This window comes from Trichechus manatus, unplaced genomic scaffold (assembly GCF_000243295.1).
Source record: "Trichechus manatus latirostris isolate Lorelei unplaced genomic scaffold, TriManLat1.0 scaffold00100, whole genome shotgun sequence".
In the NCBI taxonomy this organism is placed as follows: domain Eukaryota; kingdom Metazoa; phylum Chordata; class Mammalia; order Sirenia; family Trichechidae; genus Trichechus; species Trichechus manatus.
Genome location: NW_004444036.1, coordinates 10,015,400 through 10,037,622, shown reverse-complemented (window position 1 = coordinate 10,037,622; position 22,223 = coordinate 10,015,400).

Genomic DNA, 22,223 nt, shown 5'->3' with positions numbered 1-22,223 from the left:
AAAAAAAAAAAAAAAAAGAAATGGCAAGGGGAAAATAACCATTGAATCAAAACAATTTTTTTTAAATCATGAGATTACTTTTAACTAAATTTGAAAATTTAGATTATACAGATAACTTCCTAGGAAAATACAGTTTACCAAATGTGACTCCATCAGAGAGAGGACGCTTAAACAGAACAATTTCTGTGTGAAAAATAAAGTTACAAAGGAACTACCCCACAAAAAAACCACAAGGCCCAAGTGTTTTCAGAAGAGAACGCTACCAAATCTTCCCAATACAGATAGGCCCAAAGCTACCCATAATTTCCTGAGCATAGAAATGAAGGAACACTTTCAAATGCTTTTTATGAAGTAAGTATGATGTTTATACATAAGCCTGAAAAGACAGTACCAAAAAAAAATTTATAAACCTATATTACTTATCAGTATCAATGCAAATACACTAAATATAATATTAGCAAACAGCATCTAATACCACATTAATAAAATAATAATACCATGACCAACCGGGATTTATTTAGGAATAAAATATTAGTTTAATATTATGAAATTCTTTAATATAATGCACTATATGATTAGATCTAAAGAGGAAAAGCATATTCTTATATCTATAGATGTTGAAAAATATGTCAATTAAATTCAATATCCCTCCTAATTAAAAAAAAAAAACTCAAGAAAATAGGAATGATGAATACTTCCTTATTCTCATGACACATTTACTTAATGAGGAAATACTAGAGGTATTTCTAAATTTACATGAAGATCAGGAACAAGGCAAAAATGCCCAGTAGCTCCACTATTTACTGCTGTACCGAGGCTATTAAGCAATGCAATTATACAGGAGAAATCAATTAAAGTTATAAGAATCGAAAAAAAGTAGTAAAACTATCTCTATTTGCAGATACAGGGCAGTGCACCTAGAAAACCTAGAGAAAAAAGTGATAAAACTAACTCAGAAAACAAAATAATTTAGTAAGGTAGCAGGATATAAAACTAACATACATAAATCATTAGCTTTCATATACACAAACAATGACCAGTTAAAGGATACAGTGGTGAGGAAATCTCCATTTAAAATAGCAACAACCCCCCCAAAAAAACCACTTCGGGAAAAAAAACAAAACAAGAAATGTACAAAACCTATCCAAGGAAAACTTTAAAAGGCAGAAGTAAACTTGAACAAATGGAAAGACATCCCTTGTTCTTGTATAGGGTGACTCAGAATCATAAAGATGTCAGTTCTCCTTAAGTTAATTTCTAAAATTAATGCAAACCCAATAAATACCAACAAACTATTTTATGGAGTAAGACAAGTTGGTACAAAAGTTCATGTGGAAAAATTTTAAATGCAAGAATAGCTAGAGAAACACTAAAATAGAAAAGCTATGAGGGATAACCAGATATTAAAACAGACCATAAAGCCTGTTGGGAGTGCCTGGGTGGTTCAAACAGTTAACACACTCGGCTGCTAACTAAAAGGTTGGAGGTTTGAGTCTACCCAGAGGTGCCTCAGAAGAAAGGCCTGGTGATTTATTTCCAAAAAATCAGCCACTGAAAACCCTATGGAGCACAGGGGACTCTGACACACATAGGGTTGCCATGAGTCAGAGTCGACTCAACAGCAACTGGTTTTTGATTTTATAAAGCCTGTTATCAAAAACTTGTGGTACCAGTGCAAGAAAAAACAGACTAGTGCACAGAGCAGAAGGTAGAAATAGGTCTAAGTACATATGAAGATGTTTTATATGATAAAGATGGCACCTCAAATCACTATGTCAAGGAGAAATTTTTAAATAAGCTGTGTTGGAACAACTGGGTAGCCACTTGGGAAAAGATAAAATTAGCTCTATACTTCACACCTTACACAAGAGTAAACTCCCAATATGAATTAGATATCTTAAAGGGAAAAATTAAACTGTACAAGTACTAGACAAATACATGGGTGAATTCCTCTACAATCTGGTGATAGGGAAAGTCTTTCTAACTATGACTCAAAATTCAGACACAATAAAACAACAAAAAAGTTGATGAATTTGCTTAAATTTTTTTCTAAAATTTGCTTGGCAAAAAACATCATAAGCAAAATAAAAAAATCAAATGATAAAGTGGGAGAAAATATTTACAAAGTATCTTAGTCTGGGTTCTCTAGAGGAGCAAAACCAGTGAAGCATATATATAAATATATATAGAGAGATTTACTTTAAGGAAATGGCTCATGCAATTGTGGGGGCTGGCAAGTCCCAAATCCATGGGTCAGGTAGCAGGCTGAAGACCTCTGCTGGCTCATATGGTTGCAGGGGCTGACAAACCCAAAATCTGCAGGTCAGGTGGCAGGCTGGAGACTTCTGTGGGCCTATGTCTCAAGTACTGGAGGTCAAGTGATGAGAAGAGTACAGGGTAGAGAGAGAGAGTGAGCTTAGCCAGAACATCCACTTATATACTAGAGGCAGGCCACATCCCCAAGGAAACTCCCCTTTCAACTGATTGGTGATCACATCAGATCACAAAATGGAAAGCGATATACATTCTGGAAGAACACATGCCAAACCACTGAGAATCATAGCCAAGTTGACACATAACATTAACCATTACACAATGTAAATCACAGAAAAGAGCTCGTACCCCTGATATATAAAGAACTCTTAAATTTGAGGGACAAAGAGATTTTTAAAAAATCTATGACAAAAGATTAGCAGAAAGATAGGGAGAAAGAGTACCTACTGAGGCTGCCTATGTACAACCAAACACCTCATGGGATTTGGTTCCTTGGCTTGGAGGTTTAGGGTTTTAGTTTCATGGAACATCCCAGTTAATTGGCCTAATAATGTATTTAGTGCTTCTGTTCAACCTTCTAGTTCATTGCGTAGTGCCTGGAATCTTAAAAGCTTGCAAGCGGCCATCCAAGGCACAATTGGTATCTATCCACCTGGAGCAACAGAAGAAGAAGGAGAGTCAGGAATAGGAAGAGGATATGGAATGTGTGGCTAATTGCCTCCATGAACAATTGCCTCATTTGCCATGAGACCAGAAGAACTGGATGGTGCCCAGCTACTATTACTGAACATTTTGATCAAAGATTCCATAGAAGAAATCTGATCAAAAGGGGGCAAATGCAGAACAGAATTTAAGATTCTCATGGAAACCAGACTTTCTGGAGCCATGGAGGGTGGCTGAACCCGTGAACCTACTGCCCTTGTGATAATCTTTAAACCTTAAACCAAAAATATCCCCTGAAATCATCTTAAAACCAAACAATAGTTTAGCTTAACTAATAAGAAAGGTCTGCCTTGAGCATTATATTCTTTTAGGAGCTATCTATATGGGATCAAACTGACAACAGCAACTCAAAAGACTAGATAGGAACCTTAGGGGGCAGTGAGTTTATGTAAATGAGGGAGGAACAACTCCGAAAAAGAGGGTGAGAATGGTTGCACAACTCAAAGAATGTAATCATTGTCACTGAATTGTACATGTAGAAACTGTTGGAAGTAGTGTATGTTTTTCTGTGTATATTCCCAATAACAAAATAAATCAAATTTAGGGGAAAAAAAGATATGGAGAGACGGCTCACCTAAAAAACAAAAAAAAAGCCATTAAATATATGAGATGTTTAACTTCACTCAAAATGCGAGAAAAGCAAATTAAATCTATACCATTTCTCACCCAGCAGATGAACAAAACTGAAAAAAAGCAAAAAACCTGGTAACACATGCTGTTGTTGAGGTTGTAGGAAACAGACATTCCTTTTCTCAAGGCTGAGCTCCTCCCCAGTCTTCCCAAGGCTGGGATCCTTTAGGTGTCAACTCTGACATCACCTCCTCAGAGTGGCTTTACTTGACCACCTAATCCAAAGAATCTGAAAATATTTTGTTAACTTGTTCAACTTGTTTGTTATTTCTTGCCCCTCCCTCCAGAATATAAGTTCACTCAAGGCAGGGACCTCATCGGTCTCATTAGATGCTGCATCCCCATAATAAATGCTCAACAGCTATTCAATGAATAAATGACATCTAAAGGTTAAAACAACTCTTTAGAGAAAAAAACATTATATATCTAAGGTATGACAATTTTAGAATAGAAGACAGTATTTATAAATTTTAAAAGTATGGGTTTTCTCAGAATTCTAAGGGCAGTTTGATGTATGAGCATATATATGAAAATGTAGCAGAAGTGAATTTCCAGTTTGTATAGGTTACATTTAACATTCCTGTTTCAACTGACAATTGCTTTTTTCTCACTAAATGGTCATGATATATTGTAATTATAAGCCTAGAGAATCACTTATCACTGCATCTTTAGAAAACATAGCAAGGTTATCTCTGGGTGGTGAAATTATAGATTTTGTTTTGTTTTCATCTTCGGGATTTTTGGCATGGAGTATGAATTATTTTTGTAATTAGAAAAAAAGCAATAAATGTTATGTTTTTTTAAAGGGAGGGTATAGATCAGGAAGGAGCAAGAAGGATTATTTTTGATGCGAATACATCTCATCCCAGTCTACCAGCCCAAGCAGCATAATTGGGAAGAAAAGGCCAGGTGTTTGCCTTTCAGCTGCTCAATTCAATACAGGAAGTAGGCTTTTTTTTTTTTTTTTAACGTTTTCTCCCAATTGCTGAGACCGTGTTCCCGAGCCTAAAAAAAATATATTTACGTGAGTCATGCCAACCTAAATCTGGCTGGACGAGCAGAAAATCTAAGTGCATTAAAAAAAATAAACTTCACTTTTGAATATATACACAAGAAAGATGTTTTCCAAACTAGCAGAATCAAGTTTGCAACTTGGCTGCTTTGACAAACACAGATTCTTGGATCCCATCACAGACTTCCAACCAAAATCTCCAGAATGAGGCTAGTGAGGGGAAACATGAAACTAGAACTTGGCATAAGCTTGCCCCTCACCCCTGTCCATCTTTGTATTTTTCTCCAAATGCAGCACTCTAACATCACACCAGAGACCCACACTTATTGTCCAAAGGCATTAGCACAGCCTTAGAGGTGTTCACTCTGCCAAAAGGGAAGTAGATACGAAAACAGACGCTCTGAGCTCATCAGACTAGAGAGGGCATCACGTAGATCAGGAAAGTGATTTGCGTGCATTTTATTTTGATCTGAATCATTAAAAAATGGTGTTTGAGTGTTTGGTATTTTTATACTGTTTGGAGCTTTTATACTGTTTTGGATTCTTTAACAAATCAATATTATTTTCTCAAAAGCTCTGACAGAGAATAAAAAATTGCCATCATGTATCAACAGAGCATTCTGCCACAGTGATACCGTCTCAAATATCTGACAATGACATTGCTTCCAAAGGCTCAATAGGTTCATCTGTTGCCAGAGCTGGTCAGGGAAAAGGAAAGACTGGGCGTTGCATGTTTCTCCTTGCTGCCATTACACATTCTTTCAAACCCATGTGTTTGCATGTGGCCTGAAAGAAAACTAATGAATTCCATTTCCTCCACTGACAGCAATCCGAGCTGAGCACAGGCGGCAGTGATGCAAATGTCGTTTGATTCATCATGCCCACAGTTCTGCACCTGTGCCACTGCCAGCAGGAGCGAGGCAGTGTAACAGAACACTTTGCTTTTCCACATCCCCAGGGACGAGTGAGTGTACACACCAAGGAAAACAAACTCATAATGCAGATTATATTATCAACCAATATGTACAGTTTATACAAACCATTTCCTAACACGTTGTATCTTATTATAATGTTGAAACAATAGCCCATAAATATCTGTAGCTTTTAGGAGCAGCAGCAGGATAAAAATCCTCCAGGGCTGCAGAGCGTCTCTTTTCCTATCAACAAGGCAACCAGTCACTTGGAAACCAAAGCAGATAGAATATCATAGGTTCTCTAGTTGCTTCTCAGGATTTAACCAGAAGCCCAAACACCCCACCCCCCACCCCGCCCTGGACTCACCAATCCTTTCCATTTTCTCTGGGACAGTAATCAAGAAGACCCTCCCTCCTTGGTTACTCAAGCCCAGCACTTCTCAAACAGTGCAACCAACCTCCCCTCCCAGCCACGTGTCTAGAATAGAGTCTTGAGGCCAGGATACCAACAGTGCTGAAGGTTAGATCCCATTCACTTCCCATGCCCATTAGTCCTGTCCACATCTCACCCACCTGAGCCCCTCACAGAGCCTGTAACCGCTGTGCCTGCCAACGTGGCCTGGTCTCCCTTTCCCACCTCCCCTCAAACCCAATCAGAGCAGTTCAGTTGGGGGGCAAAAACCTACTTGCGGTTTAAGTTAACTAAAACCTTAAAAAGAAGCTGTGTCATTCCAGTCAGTAGACAGAAACCACACAGGGAAAATTTAATATAAAGAATTGTTAACTAGTAAAAGGTGGCTAACTATTAAAGGAGTAAAAGAGAACTCTAATAAATGCAGAAATAGCAAATGTACAAGAACAGCAAATAGCTACTACCTCTAGGGCGGAGGGAGATGAAGCAACAAACCTGGACGAGCCCTCCCACCCTCACCCAATGGCACAGTGATTGAGAGCTCGGCTGCTAACCAAAAGGTCAGCAGTTCAAATCCACCAGCCCCTCCTTGGAAACCCTATGGGGGCAGTTCTACTCTGTTCTATAAGGTCGCTAGGAGTCGGAATCGACTCGACAGCAACGGGTCTGGTAGAAAAGAATGAGGTTCAAGGGAATCAGGAAGATCACTTATTAGACTGTAGCCACTGCCACAGGCAGGGCTGACTCATAGGTTCGAGGAGGTAGGCAAGAAACCACCAACCTGGGTGCTGGAGAAACTCGCTGGATAGAGGGTGCCATTGAGTCGCCCGTACACCACTAGCAGCCATGTCATGAGAGCAAGAAGTAAAGCACGAGGAAACCAGCAAGAGAAGCCCCGTCCTCGGCTATGCTTTGACATATCCCTACAGCGCCCTCTACTGACATGGTTTGACATTGTGACTGCTGGCAAAGAAATGTTTACAGGATCAAAAAACAGGGCAAAGAAGGGTGGATTTGGAGCTGAGATACAATAAATTGATAACTGGCACAGAGGCCAATAGGTTGATGTGACTGCTCATAAGGTTAATAGAATCTGAAATCAAGGAAGAGAATAGCCCCGGTGTACTCTTGTGTGGTCAGGCAATGACTAGAGTATTACAGCCAGTTAAGGCAGGACAGTGGCCCGAGGAAAGTATCAAGATAGATGGGAAATCTGAAAACCCTGGCCTGTTAGGGAATTTGAAGGAATTGGAATGCTTGACTTAGAAAAAAATGAATTTTGAAGACTATAACAGCCATCTTCAAATACTGGAAAAGATGTCATGTAGAAAAAAGAATAAATTCATTCTATATTTCTTTAGAGGTCAGAACAAGGTTCCATGGAAGTTGCAGTGAATAAAATCCAATATTTAGAATTGTCCAGGCATTGGGCAGGCTGCCTTGAAAAGAATGAGGTTCAAGGAGGTCAGGAAGATCACTTATTAGACTAATTGCAGAAAGGATTCCTGTATGAAGTTGAACTAAAACCAGATGATTTCTAAGGTCTCTCCCAACTCCAAGAGTCTATGAAAAGTGGGAAAAGTCATATGCGGTTTGAAAAAGAAGTAGGAGTTATTAAGCCTGCTGTGAAAAGGACTGAGGACATATATATGCATTAATTAAGCTATACTGAATGAGTGAAATGCAACAGTAAAAGCTGGGAACTTCCTTACAGTGTTGTACACATACTAGGAGTCTAATAAGTTTGGAGATTATTCAATTCAGGTTTGAAAAGTGTATTTGCAATGCTATGGTGGATCCGGAATAAATTCTGTCCTACCCAAATTCCACCCCTCCTAGGTCACAGCTAACTTTTTACATTCTTGGTATAAAACTAATGGGGTGTAGGTGTCTTTGGAGGTCAATTAAATATTTTTTTAATAAATATATTGGAATGAGACATTGGATGACCAATAAGTTTGTGGCAAAAAAAAAAAAAATCCAACTTCACTAGTATCCAAAGGGATATAAGTTAAAACAACTTGACAGGTTGGCAGAGACAAAAATGCAAAGCACTCATTTATTGTAGGCATTCTTGTACATTTCTGCTTGGAGGGGAAGTTAATATAAACTTTCTGGATACTAATTTAGCGACAGTAACAATGTCCTTAAAAAGTGATTTCATCTAGGAATTTTTCTTGCATAATCATGTACATATTCATGGGTTGGTCAATTAGGATATTTTTTCAAAGAATAATTTATAATAGCCAAAAATTAAAAATAGTTTAAATGATCAACAAGAGTGGATAGAATGCTGTAAGTCCAGGAAAGAACAATGGAAGTGTTTAATGGCATAGGATAGTGGTCAACAAACTTTTTTCTGTAAAGAGTCAGATAGTACAAAATTCAGGCTTTGTTGGCCTGTCACAACTACTCAACTCTGTCATTGTGGCGTGAAAGCTGCAAGAGACAAGCTATAAATTAATGGTTGTAGCTGTGTTCCAATAAAACTTTATTTAAAGATACCATAATTTAAATTTCATATAATTTGCATGTGTAATTTTTTTTCAACCATTTAAAAATGTAAAACCTATTTTTAGCTTGTGGGCTGTACAAAAACAGATGAGGTTGTATTTGGCCTGTAGGCTATAGTTTGCCAACCCCTGGCACAGGAAAATGCTCATAAAATATTGTTAAGAGATTAAAGTAAGCTACATAAGAGTATATAAACACAGAGCAAAGACTGGAACCAGAATATCCAGGACTGGAGCTCCAAGTTTTTTTCAAAGCTCCACAGGCACATCCAGGTTTGGGAGTCACAGTAATAAAATGTCAAATAGTGGTTATTTCTGAGGGATGGGATTACAGGAAAGCAATTTCTTCTTTGTGCTTTTTGGAGTTTGCAGATTTTCTACAATGAATAGGCACTACTTTACTAATCACGAAAACGTTAAAATAATCAAGTTTTTTTGTTTGTTTTTGTTTTTTTTTTAGCTTAGAACAGGCTTTCTCCACCTCAGCACTATTGACATTTGGGGCCACAAATTCTGTGTTGTGGAAAGCTGTCCCATGCATCACAGGGGCTCTAACTATGTGTATCCAGTGACATTGTTTATGAGAGGAAACATCGTCATTAAGACTGTACTGGTACTTGCAGTATAAAATCTTGTTTTCAGTTTTTCATAACTCTGAGTAATCAACACTCTGGACCTTCAGTAGAATGGATTTGTCGACTTACTGAAATAAATACATTGAGTCACAAGTGTTTCACAACTATGAAGAGGAGACTTAGGCTCCTGCGATTCATAATGTGAAAGGGGCTCTTAATTTGCAGGCTTATTTTTACATGACATAAGGAAAAGTTTTGCACCCAACCTTTTTATGATGAACTATTTCAGACACACAAAACAGTCTTGAGAATAATACAACAACTATGTACTAGCCACCAGACCAGTGGAATAAAAGTTTATACATATAATTGCTGTACTGTCCATTTATCAACACTCCTCTCTCTCCAAAAGTAACCACTCTTCTGAATTACCATCCCCATATATTTACTCATAACTGGTTTTTAAACCAGTTATACAGACTGGTTTTAGTCATATGACCAAAATCAAAAACCCATTGCTGTCGAGTCGATTCCGACTCATAGTGAGCCTGTAGGACAGAGCAGAACTGCCCCATAGGGTTTCCAAGGCTGTAACCTTTACAGAAGCAGACTGCCACATCTTTCTCCCGCAGAGTGGCTGGTGGGTTCAAACCACCAACCTTTTGGTTAGCAGTCAAGCACTTTAACCACTGTGCCACCAGGGCTCCTGCTATATGACCAGTGGGGTATAAAAGACTCTTCAGTAAATGCGTGCCTTAGCTCTCCTGAGACCAAGGTGCCCCACACATATCTTAGCGGCTTATAATCGAAAGATGAAGCGCATCCTGTGCGACTGAGAAAGGGCCTTGGGAATGCACCCGGAAGGCTCGCTCTGCTCTAGGATTGTCTGCATTTTCTTTCAGCTTTACCTTTCTTAAAGCCTTATGTGGGTAGTCTTGTGAGTCCTTTCAATGGTCCCACCTTGTATATTTACTTCATTTTTACACAAAATACCTTCAACGATATTTGATCTGTGTTCATAGAACAAGATTACATTTCCTCTTGGTGGAAAAGGTGCATTGTTTTCATATGTCATTTAAAAGGGCTTTCAAATTTTTTCGAATCCATCATACTGAAAATGAGTAAAAACATATACCAAAAACCTGTTGCCGTCAAGTGTATTCCAACTTATGGCGACCCCATGTGACAGGGTGGAACTGCTCCATAGGGTTTTCTTGGCTGTAAATGGTTACGGAAGCAGATTGCCAGGCCACCTTTGAGTAGGTTCAAACCATCCACCTTTAGGTTAATAGCCGATTGCAAACCGTTTCTGCCTCCCAAGGACCTTAAAAATATATACAGCTACTATGAAACAATGATAGATAGTATGGGTGACAATGACAAGTTTTCTTCATTGCCAATTTGTAGTGATTTTTATTTTTGAAAATCTGAAGGAATATTCTTTCCCCTAATAAAATGCTTCTATAAAAATCCTAGCAAAGATGTCACCTTGAAGACTCAAGTGTGCCTGAACCAAGCCATGGTATTTTCAATCACCTCATATGCATGCAAAAGTTGGCCAATGAATAAGGAAGACGGAAGAAGAATTGATGCCTTTGAATTATGGTGTTGGCGAAGAATGTTGAATATACCATAGACTGCCAGAAGAATGAACAAATCTGTCTTGGAAGAAGGACAGTCAGAATGCTCCTTAGAAGTGAGAAGGGTGAGACTTCGTCTCACATACTTTGGACATCTTATCAGGAGGGATCAGTCCCTGGAGAAGGACATCTTGCTTGGTAAAGTAGAGGGTCAGCGAAAAAGAGGAAGACTCTCAACGAAATGAATTGACACAGTGGCTGCAACAATGGGCTCAAGGATAACAATGATTATGAGGATGGCACAGGACTGGGCAGTGTTTCGTTTTGTGGTACATAGGATCTCTGTGAGTCGGAACCAACTCACTGGCACCTAACAGCAACAACAGCATAAGAAAACTTGCTTCTGATATCTTCAGTTGTAAAAATTATTTTTGTATAATTCTTCCAGTAAGTATAATTTTCATTCAGAATTATTATTTCGGAAGAGGAAAGTCTATAAAAATAATTCTGACAATGTGCAATGAGATCCCCTAATCATACCTTGATCTGTACCCTGTCTTGTGTTTGGCTTGTGTTATGTTCCGCCTTTCCCTTGTTTTATGCTCCAGTCTGAAATGCTCTCCTTCATATCTCTGTTGATATATATGTTCTACTTTTCCTTCAAGAATTATCTGAAGTCCGTCCTCCTCCATTAACATTCTCCTGACCTACCCCAAAGCCCCCCTCTAAAATTCCCATAGAACACTAGGCTAGTGTCACTCAGGTGGCACTTGGTGTGAATAACACTGTTATTTCTTTCGTCAGATACCTGGTACTCCCAGAAAAATTCTAAGTTCTGCAAGAACAAGAATCATGTTCTATATCTCTTGCTCTGTATATGTTTATTATGATGACAATGCCTAAAAGCACCTTGTACATATTAAGAGCATGATATGTATTTGTAGACTGGTTTGATAACGAGCACAAGGGAAAACATCATGCTCAAGACTTTGGGTTCTGGATCAAATACTGGTTATGCTACTTACTATGAACAATTTACTTAACCTCACTGACTCTCTGTCATTAACAAAATAAGGATAATTATACAATCTATCTCACTGGATTATTATGAAGATTAAATGAAATAATGCATGTAAGAAGCCTTAGTACATAGTAAAGTTTAACGCGTTAGATACTTTTAAGATTACCAGTATTGTCAGCAAGGTCAAGATAGGTATTTCCTCTTGGTCGCTATGAGTCGGAATCGATGGCAACGGGTTTGTTTTTTGTTTTCGTTTTTGTCAACAATTGTACTAGCTTCTTCAGAATAAGAAGACGCTATTAATATATAAAATAGGAGTTACTCTTCAGAGTGATACTTCAATTCCCCAGGCACAAATCGGTTTTCAAAAGTTATTATTCAAATCCACTATTTAGAATGTACAAATAGTCATTAGCAAGTCTGAAAGGGCTGGATCCTGTATACAATATACCGGATGATGCTGGTAATATTCTTCCAGGGTATTTCTGTGTTTCTTCCATCACAAGACACACATTGTATCCATTACAGAAATACAAGCAATCCCAATAAATGGATCCACACCAGAGAATTATAATTGGTTAATTCCTTAATTGAGTGCTTTTGCACGTTATTATCGAAAATTGTTTTTTGTTTTATATGATATGTTTCTAATTCTAATTAAATTCACTACTGGCCGTGTGCATATTAAATATATCTTTAAATATTTAGCCTTCTCACATTTATGCTTTCATTCAATGAATGAGCACAAAGTAGATTCAAGGCACTGGGCTAGGCTGTCTGGGATATTCAAGGATGAGTAAAGCATATTGGATCCCCTTTAAAAAAAAACTGTGTTCTTTTACAGGAGGCTAAGCACATACACAAATATCCATAACATGATGTAGGGTGGGAAAAATGTCAAGAAATAAGTAAAAGAAATCACTTCTAGGCAAAAGAACAGGGTGATGTGGCAGTACTATTTGATGTGGCCTTCAATCCTCAGACAGGTATGGGAAAGATGAGAGGACATCTCACAAAGAGGATACCATTTCCAATAATATAGTCAAATGTTCAAATTTGAATATGTTAAATTACTGATACTTGTAACCAATAGCTAATTAAAACTAACAAATTATTTTTTATGGTAAAATGTAAACAGAATAATAATCATGAATGTGTTATTCCTTATTATGGATTTGATCATTCAAAGCTTTTGGCAGTAATTAGTAAATACCAGATTGCAAAGATTTATAACAGGTCCTTGCTAATAGCAAACACCTTTTGGATCAGTGTATGTGTGTGGACACCCACACATACACATGCACACATGGCTTAAAGTCTTTGTAGCAAATACTTAAAAGCTGGGAGAAAATATTCTTATTTCCACCATCTTATTCCCCAGTCTTCTAGTGCTTTAGAGTATACGGTTCCCACCAACCAATGAGCCATGAATTGTACAAACCACATCTGGAATATCACGTTCAATTCTGGACACGTCACAATTTAAGAAGGATATTGACCAACAAGCATTTTTACAGAGGAGGGTGACCAGGACAGTGAAGGTCTAGAAATCATAGTATACGAGAAATGAATGGGAAAAAGGGAACTGGATGGTCCACAGTGAGAAGGCTAAAGATAGATGGTAGAACTGTCTTCAAATATTTGACAGACTCGGGTGTTTTACTCTGGAGATGGTGGCAAGTAATTTATTATTAATAATGGTTAAAGTATGGATGTTTGCAAGTTATTTACTTTTATATAAACTAGAAAGTGTTCAGTATTACCAGGGTTACCACTCTCCCTCATTTGCATTTCAGTGTTTTCTTAAATGATGCAGAGATGTCATTATACGTGTAACCTGGTATTTATGTTATATATATTTCCATGTATGTGTCACACAGTAACCCCCATGAAGCTAAGCATAATACAAAAGGATCAACATGCTCCTTTAGAACTAATGAGTAGAATTAGAAGCAGGCAGATTTGAGCTCAACCAAAAAAATAACCTTAGGGTTATTCCATCAAGGAAACAGTCTTTCTAGAAAAGTATTCAGCTACCCAGTACTGAAAGTGTCTAAGCAGAATCTACAGGGTTATCTGAAAGGTTATCATAGGGGTCACCACAGTGAATAGGGGCATGGTCTCTAAGACCCCTTTTAACATAAGAATCCATGCAGTAGAATAGACAAAAATATCTGGAGAACACATTGTAGTTCTTTAATTCCAAAGTCAAATATTTGCCAAAGCCAAAAAAAAAACAATCTTTCCTCTTTTTGAAAGAGTGGTCTAGGAACACAATCCCTTCCATAAAGAGTACAGTAGAGATAATCCTAACAACACTGAGTCCCATCCCCCTACATGTCAAATTCTTACACTCAATTACAAACCTAGGATCGTGGGAAATACTATCACTCACAACTTATTGGAAGAATGGGAATATAGTTTCTCTAAGGAGAAACCATACACTACTAGGATAAATAAGCATTTGAATAAGGGGCAACCCGTAGATAATTTGTTTAAAATCTTAATTGATTTGTCAAGCACAGAGAGCTGAATTAAAGACATGCAATCAAAGGCAGTGATTATAAAGCACTTATCTAGTTGGAGTCATGCTAACAATGGGATCCCCTAGCCATCATGCTAGCACTGATATTATTTTGACATTTTTATAAACAATCTGCGAGAGGGAGACATCTCTAGAGTTGAAGAATAAATTTAGCTTTCCCAAGTACTGAGCTGTCAAAGTGGTTGGGGATAAACAGCCTGAAAAGTCACATGATTGAAGGAGTGGGCAGCAGAAAAGAGGCAGCTGGGCTTCAAGGTGAGTGCCGGAGAATGTTTTTAAGCAAAAATTATCCCAAGAATCAACCACTTAATAATGGATGACTCTCAAATCTGTATCTCCAAACCTGACCTCCCTCATGAATTCCGGGTTGTATAGCAATCTGCTGATTATATATTTCCACTTGTATGATCCGTATGTGCACCAAACTCAATACCTCAATCTGAAATCTTCAGCTACCTTTTTCCCCCACTTTGAATCCTCCTCCTGAAGTACCTAACACAGTTGCTGGGACCATTAATCACCAACTGCTCAAACCAGAAACATGGAAGTTACCATCCCCCTTCCTACCTGTAGCAGAGACTGCCAGTTGTACACCAAGATCTATGCTCATCTACACCCCATATCCCGGTCTCCCTTGCAGTTTAGGAGTGGCCTTGCCACCAATTCTCTCTAATAAAAGGAAAATAGAATTAATGGGAGTCACCTTCTGGTCTGGCCCATAAAACTTCCTGTGCTCGTACCTCCATGCACTGTCCCCCTTCCTAAGGACTAGAATGACAATGATCAAAGAAATCTTGGAAGCAATATGTTGAGGATGGTCTAGGTGAGATCAGCTTGGGTCCTTGAAAGATTACTCAGATCTACCCACCACCACCATCAGCAACATACAACACATTCTACAACTGAAAGAGAAATAAACTTTGACAATATTTGAGCTATTGCATCTTGGGTTCTATTTGTTATGGCAGTTTGGCCTAGCCTAACTAATACACTACCCTTATCTTCCCATAATCATAAATCACCAAGTCCTGCTTCCTACATATTTCTCAAGTCCACCTCCTCCTGCCTCTTCCTACTGCCATTGCCCTTATCTATCCACTCTTCCACCACCTCTTTATATATGTCTCTCACTCCAGGCTTATTCACATCTCTGCTGTAGGGATATCTGTTGAGTTTCTAGCCGGAATACATTTCTCCATTCCACCTTCCTAACAGCGGGTGTCCTCTGGAGAACCACTTTCCACAATGATGCAGCAACCTTGCTGTCTAGGTTAGAGTAACACCATTCCCTAGCCTCAGGATAGGGTCCTAGATGGAACAAGCCAAACAGAATAATTCCATCTCCCTTGGCCCAGTGACTGGTTCAGTAGTGGGCATGTACAATCAGAACTTTGGTTTGATGATTGGGTGAGAGATATTCTGTATGTCCCTCACTCTGATTCTCTCACTCTGGACATGGACAATGAAGTATATAGTCCCAGGAGCTGTTGGAAGCCATCTTGCAACCATGAAGTGGTAGAGACACCAAGGAAGGCAGAGTTGGAAAAAACTGTATCTTTGATGACATCATTGAGCTGCTGGGTCAAACCTACCTTGCTTCCTCTAGACATCCACTTATGTGATGAGGGTCTGTTTACCAAACTTCAAAAAGAGATATAATCAAACTAAGGAAGGTTCACAAAAAGCAACTGAAATACTGAATGGTGTTGATGGGACTGTGGTGAAAAAGCTTCTTGGACACTTCTGGTAGGGCTATAAATTTGTATGACCTATATAAGAACCTGGCGACTCCATGTGTTGCAGAGTAGAACTGCACTCCATAAGGTGGTCATAGCTGTGACCTTTTGGAAGCAGATTGCCAGGCCTTCCTTCTAAGGTACCTCTGGGTGGGTTCAAACTGCCAACCTTTCCATTAGCAGTTGAGCATTTAACCGAGTGCAACACCCAAGGAGTTGGAATTGACTCGACGGCTACTGGTTTGGCTTTTTTGGTTTATATGGGAATAACTTAACAATGTCTATTAAAGGAAGGGAGGAAGAAAGGAGAGAGGAAAAGAAGAAGGAAAAGAGCCTTAATCAGATTACTGGGGTTTTTGGTAATGCCTCTTGAGGAACTATTTGAGCTATTAATAAAATCTTCTGGGCATATCAAATGCTTAACTTGCTAACCAATATGGCAGGAGGCAAGGCAACCCTATTTCTTTGTTTATTCTCTTTTCAAGTTTTACTTTAGTTTTCTCGTAACAGGAAATTTCCTTAACCATAATGTTTTTATGTAAAAGCTCTCATACTGAGTGTGACAGATTTGGTTTCTACTTACATGACCAGCCTAAGAGTTGCCAGTTTGCTAGAGAACAATTTTTCATAAGACTGAGTCTGGCCTACTATGTCCAAATCAAATAATCTCAAAAGGCCTAAGTCAAGTTAATAAAAACAACACAAGTAGAAATTTTACACTTCATTTTGTTGCCAAGAACTGACAGATACACAGACAGACTATCTTAGTTATCTAGTGCTGCTATAACAGAAATATCACAAGTGGATGGCTTTAACAAACAGAAATCTATTCTCTCATAGTTTAGGAGGCTAGAAGTCTAAATTCAGGGTGGCAGGCTTCAGGGTAAGCCTTTCTCTCTCTGTCAGCTCTGGGGGAAAGTCCTTGTCATCAATCTGCCCCTGGGTCTAGGAGTTTCTCAGCCCTGGGACCCCAGGTCCAAAGGACACACTCCACTCCTGGCTCTTCCTTCTTGGTGGTAGGGGGTCCCTCTCCTCTATGCTCGCTTCTCTCTTTTATATCTCAAAAGAGATTGACTCAAGATACAACCTAATATTCTTTAATATAACCTAATCCTCTTTAATATAACCTAATCTTGCCTCATTAACCACAGGCAGAGATTAGGATTTACAACACATAGGACAATTACATCAGATCACAAAATGTAGAACAACTACACAGTACTGGGAATCATGGCCTAGCCAAGTTGACACATATTTTGAGGGGATACAATTCAATCCATGACTCAGATGGACAGAGACACATGTAGGTGTGTATAGGTAAGAAGTTTATACTAACTACTAATCAAGTTTGTTTCTGATTATTTCATGTGAAGAATCACATGCCAACATGAAATACGACTCTCTACAATTTTTAAGTTTAGAGTTGAAAATTATTCTAAATACAAATGCCACTGTTACCAAGGTGATTTGATTATATCAATCACTAACATTGAAAAATTGTACAATGAATTAGAAGTATACTGAGATTCTAAGTGCTTATTGTTGGGGGTCAAAACTAGCTTAGTTGCAGTCTTACTGTGCCTTTAAATCATATTTTAATTAGGGAGGAAAGGAGATTTTAAGGGAATTCAGAGAAGAAACAAATTTCAATTTCTAAAGGGAGACAAGATACAGAAATATTCCTTGGTGTGAAGAGATGGAGAAAGCAGCAAATCTTTTTCTGAACACTGATTAAAAGCACTCCCTACTATAAATTTCAATTTTGTTCAATATCATTAACCTTGGAATTATCTGGAAACTTAAATATTATGTTTGTTCTAAACATAAAACACTTACTCTACTTAGGAACACTGGCATTCCATAATCAGATTTGCAATTATTTATCAACTGCTGCACTGCCCATAATCTACAACATAAAAAGAACCTGGAGCTAAGAATGAGTTGCTCAATAAAGAAGTCATTGACTGCTTGTCAGTAAACTGTCAAGCCAAAGCCCTTCAGGAATGCCAAGGGAGACAGGTCATGAAAATCAAAACAAGTGTGGGTGTGAGAATGGTTCATTTATTCGAACCCATAATTTATACTAGAAAAATTTAAACCATTCTTGTGGCTGCATTCAGAAAATATTAATTAAGCACCTGCCCTATGCTAGGGACTGGAAATACACATCAATACAAATTTCTCCATCTCCCTCATCTCTAGTATACAATCAGTCACTGCATTTTATAAATCCAGCCTTCTTGCATGCTTGCTCTCTGTCTCTCATCTCCTCCTCTCCCTTCTGGTTGCTGTGGCCTCAGTTCAAGATCTTATTACATCTGTAGAAAATGGCATATATACACATAGAGTATTCACTATAATATTTTTTGTAATATCAAAACACTGAAAGCAGAGTAAAGATCCAGCACTAGGGACCTGGTTAAATAAATTACAGTCTAATAATCAAATTCTATAAAGCGGTTAAAAAGAATGTGGCAGTAATATGAAATGACTTATAAAATATATTAAGCAAAAAAAGCAAGATGCAAAACTTGTGTGTAGTATGCTACAATTTGAATTTTTTAGTCTTTTTAAAGTTTTATTTTGTTGTTGCTGAGAATATGCACAGCAAAACATACACCAATTCAACAGTTTCTACATGTACAATTCAGTGACATTGATTACATTTGAGCTGTGCAACCATTCTCACTTTTCTTTCCTGAGTTTTTCCGCCCCCATTAATATAAATTAACTTCCCCCTAAGGTTCCTGTCTAATCTTTCAAGTTGCTGTTATCAATTTGATCCCATAAGATAGTTCTTAAAAGAGCATAATGCTCAAGGCAGACATTTTTCACCAGATAAGCTAAATTATTGCTTGGTTTTAAGAAGACTTCAGGGGATATTTTTTGTTTAAAGTTTAAAGATTATCTCAGGGCAATAGTTTCAGGGGGTCATCCAGCTCCCATGGATCCAGAAAGTCTGGGTTCCATGAGAAAATGAAATTCTCTCCACATTTTCTCACTTTTGGTCAGGATTCTTCTTTGGAATCTTTGATAAAAATGTTCAGTAATGGTAGTCGGGCACCATCCAGTTCTTCAGGTCTCATGGCAAAGGAGTTAGTTTTTCATGGAGGCAATTAGCCACACATTCCATATCTTCCACCTATTCCTGACTTTCTTCTTCCTCCATTGCTCCACATGAAAAGAGACCAATTGTTGTGCCTTCGATGGCCGCTTGCAAGCTTTTAAGAACCCAGGCACTATGCAATGAACCAGGAGGTAGAACAGAAGCACTAACTACATTATTAGGCCAATTAGCTGACCCTAAACCTCCAAACCAAGGAACCAAATCCCATGAGCTTTTTGGTTGTACATAAGTAGCCTCAGCAACTACTCTTTTTTTTGGCATTGTAAATATATCTGTCACACAACTTTTGCCCATTCAACTTCTTACAGGTGTACAACTTATTGACAGCAATTACCCTATCAGCTGTGCAACTCTACCCTTAATCAACGTGATATTTCCATCACCATTAATCTTCCCCCCTTTCTCCCTCCTTCCCACCGCTGTTAACCACTAATAAACTTTGGTCTATATACATTTGCCTTTTCTTGTCTTTTTATATAAGTGAGGTCATACAATATTTGCCCTTTGTGATTGACTTATTTCACTCAGCACCATTTATTGAAGAGACTCTTCTTTCCCCATCAAATGGACTTAGCACCCTTGTCAAAAATCAGTTGACCATAGATTTGTGGGTTTATTTCTGGACTTTCAATTCTATTGTGTTGGTCTGTATGTTCATTGTTATACCAGTACCAGGCTGTTTTGATTACTGTGGCTGTATAGTATGTTTTAAAATCAGGAAGTGCGACTCCTCCTACTTTGTTCTTCTCTTTCAACATTGCTTTAGCTACTCAGGGCCTCTTGCCATTGCATATAAAGTTGAAGATTGACTTTTCTATTTCTGTAAAGAAGGCTGTTGGAATTTTGATCAGGATTGCACTGAATCTATAGGTTGCTTTGGGTGGTATTTACATCTTAACAATATTAAGTCTTCCATTTTATGAACATGGTACATCTTTCTATTTATTTAAGTCTTCTTTAATCTCTTTCAGCAGTGTTTTATAGTTTTCATTGCACAAGTCCTTCATGTCCCTGGTTAGATGTATTCCTAGGTATTTTATTCTCTTAGATGCTATTATAAATGGAATTATTTCCCTAATTTCCCTTTCAGATTTCTCATTGCTGGTGTATAGAAATCCAACTGATTTTTGTTTGTTGACCTTGTACACTACAACTTTGCTAAATTCTTCTATTAGCTCTAGAAGTTTTCTTGTGGAATTTCCGGAATTTTCTATATATAGGATCATATCAAGGTCGTACTTTGGCTCTCATGAACTTGTTCTAATTTTCTTCAGCTTCAACTTGAACTTGCATATGAGCAATAAATGGTCTGTTCTGCAGTCAGCCCCTGGCCTTGTTCTGACTGATGATATTGAGCTTCTCCAAAGTCTCTTTCCACAGTTGTAGTCGATTTGATTCCTGAGTATTCCATCTGGAAAGGTCCACGTGTATAGTCGCCGTTTATGTTGGTGAAAAAAGGTATTTGCAATGAAGAAGTTGTTGGTCTTGCAAAATTCTATCATGCAATCTCCGGCATCGTTTCTATCACCAAGGCCATATTTTCCAAGTATGGATCCTTTTTCTTTGTTTCCAGCTTTCACATTCCAATCACCAGTAATTATCAATGCATCCTGATTGCATGTTCGATCAATTTCAGACTGCAGAAACTGGTAAATATCTTCAATTTCTTCATCTTTGGCCTTAGTGGTGGGTGCGTAAATTTGAATAGCAGTCATATTAATTGGTCTTCCTTCTAGGTGTATGGATATTATCTTACCACTGACAGCATTGTACTTCAGGATAGATCTTGAAATATTCTTTTCGACAATAAATGCAATGCCATTCCTCTTCAAGTTGTCATTCCCAGCATAGTAGACCATATGATTGTCTGATTCAAAATGTCCAATACCAGTCCATTTCAGTTCGCTAATTCCTAGGATATCGATGTTTATGCATTCCATTTCATTTTTGACAATTTCCAGTTTTCCTAGATTCATACTTTGTACATTCCACGTTCCGATTATTAATGGATGTTTGCAGCTGTTTCTTCTCGTTTTGAGTTGTGCCACATCAACAAATGAAGGTCCTGAAAGCTTGACTCTATCCACGTCATTAAGGTCGACTCTGCTTTGAGGAGGCGGCCGTTCCCCAGTCGTGTTTGTAGTGCCTTCCAATCTGGGGGGCTCATCTTCTGGCATTATATCAGACAATGTTCTGCTGCTATTCATAAGGTTTTCACTGGCTAATTCTTTTCAAAAGTAGACCGCCAGGTCCTTCTTCCTAGTCTTAGTCTGGAAGCTCAGCTGAAACCTGTCCACCACGGGTGACCCTGCTGGTATTTGAATATCAGTGGCATAGCTTTCAGCATCACAGCAACACGCAAGCCTCCACAATTCGACAAACTGACAGACGCGTGGAAGATATCAAAGGGCAGCTTGAGAAAACAAAGTAAAGTATTATAATGAAATGTGCAAAGGTCTGGAGTTAGGAAACCAAAACGGAAGAACACGTTCAGCATTTCTCAAGCTGAAAGAACTAAAGAAAAAATTCAAGCCTTGAGTTGCAATACTGAAGGATCCTACAGGGAAAATATTAAACGATGCACGAAGCATGAAAAGAAGATGGAAGGAATACACGGAGTCACTATACCAAAAAGAATTGGTCAATGTTCAACCATTTCAGGAGGTAGTATATAATCAAGAACCGATGGTACTGAAGGAAGAGGTCCAAGCTGCACTGAAGGCATTGGCAAAAAACAAGGCTCCAGGAATTGATGGAATACCAATTGAGATGTTTCAACAAATGGATGCAGCGCTGAAAGCGCTCACTCATCTATGGCAAGAAATCTGGAAGATAGCTACCTGGCCAACCAACTAGAAGAGATCCCTTTTTATTCCTATTCCAAAGAAAGGTGATCCAGCAGAATGCGGAAATTATCGAACAACATCACACACAAGTACAATTTTGCTGAAGATCATTCAAAAGTGGCTGCAGCAATACACTGACAGAGAACTTCCAGAAATTCAAGCCGGATTCAGAAAAGGATATGGAACCAGGGACGTCATTGTTGATGTCAGATGGATCCTGACTGAAAGCAGAGAATACCAGAAAGATGTTTACCTGTGTTTTATTGACTATGCAAAGGCATTTGAATGTGTGGATCATAACAAATTATGGATAAC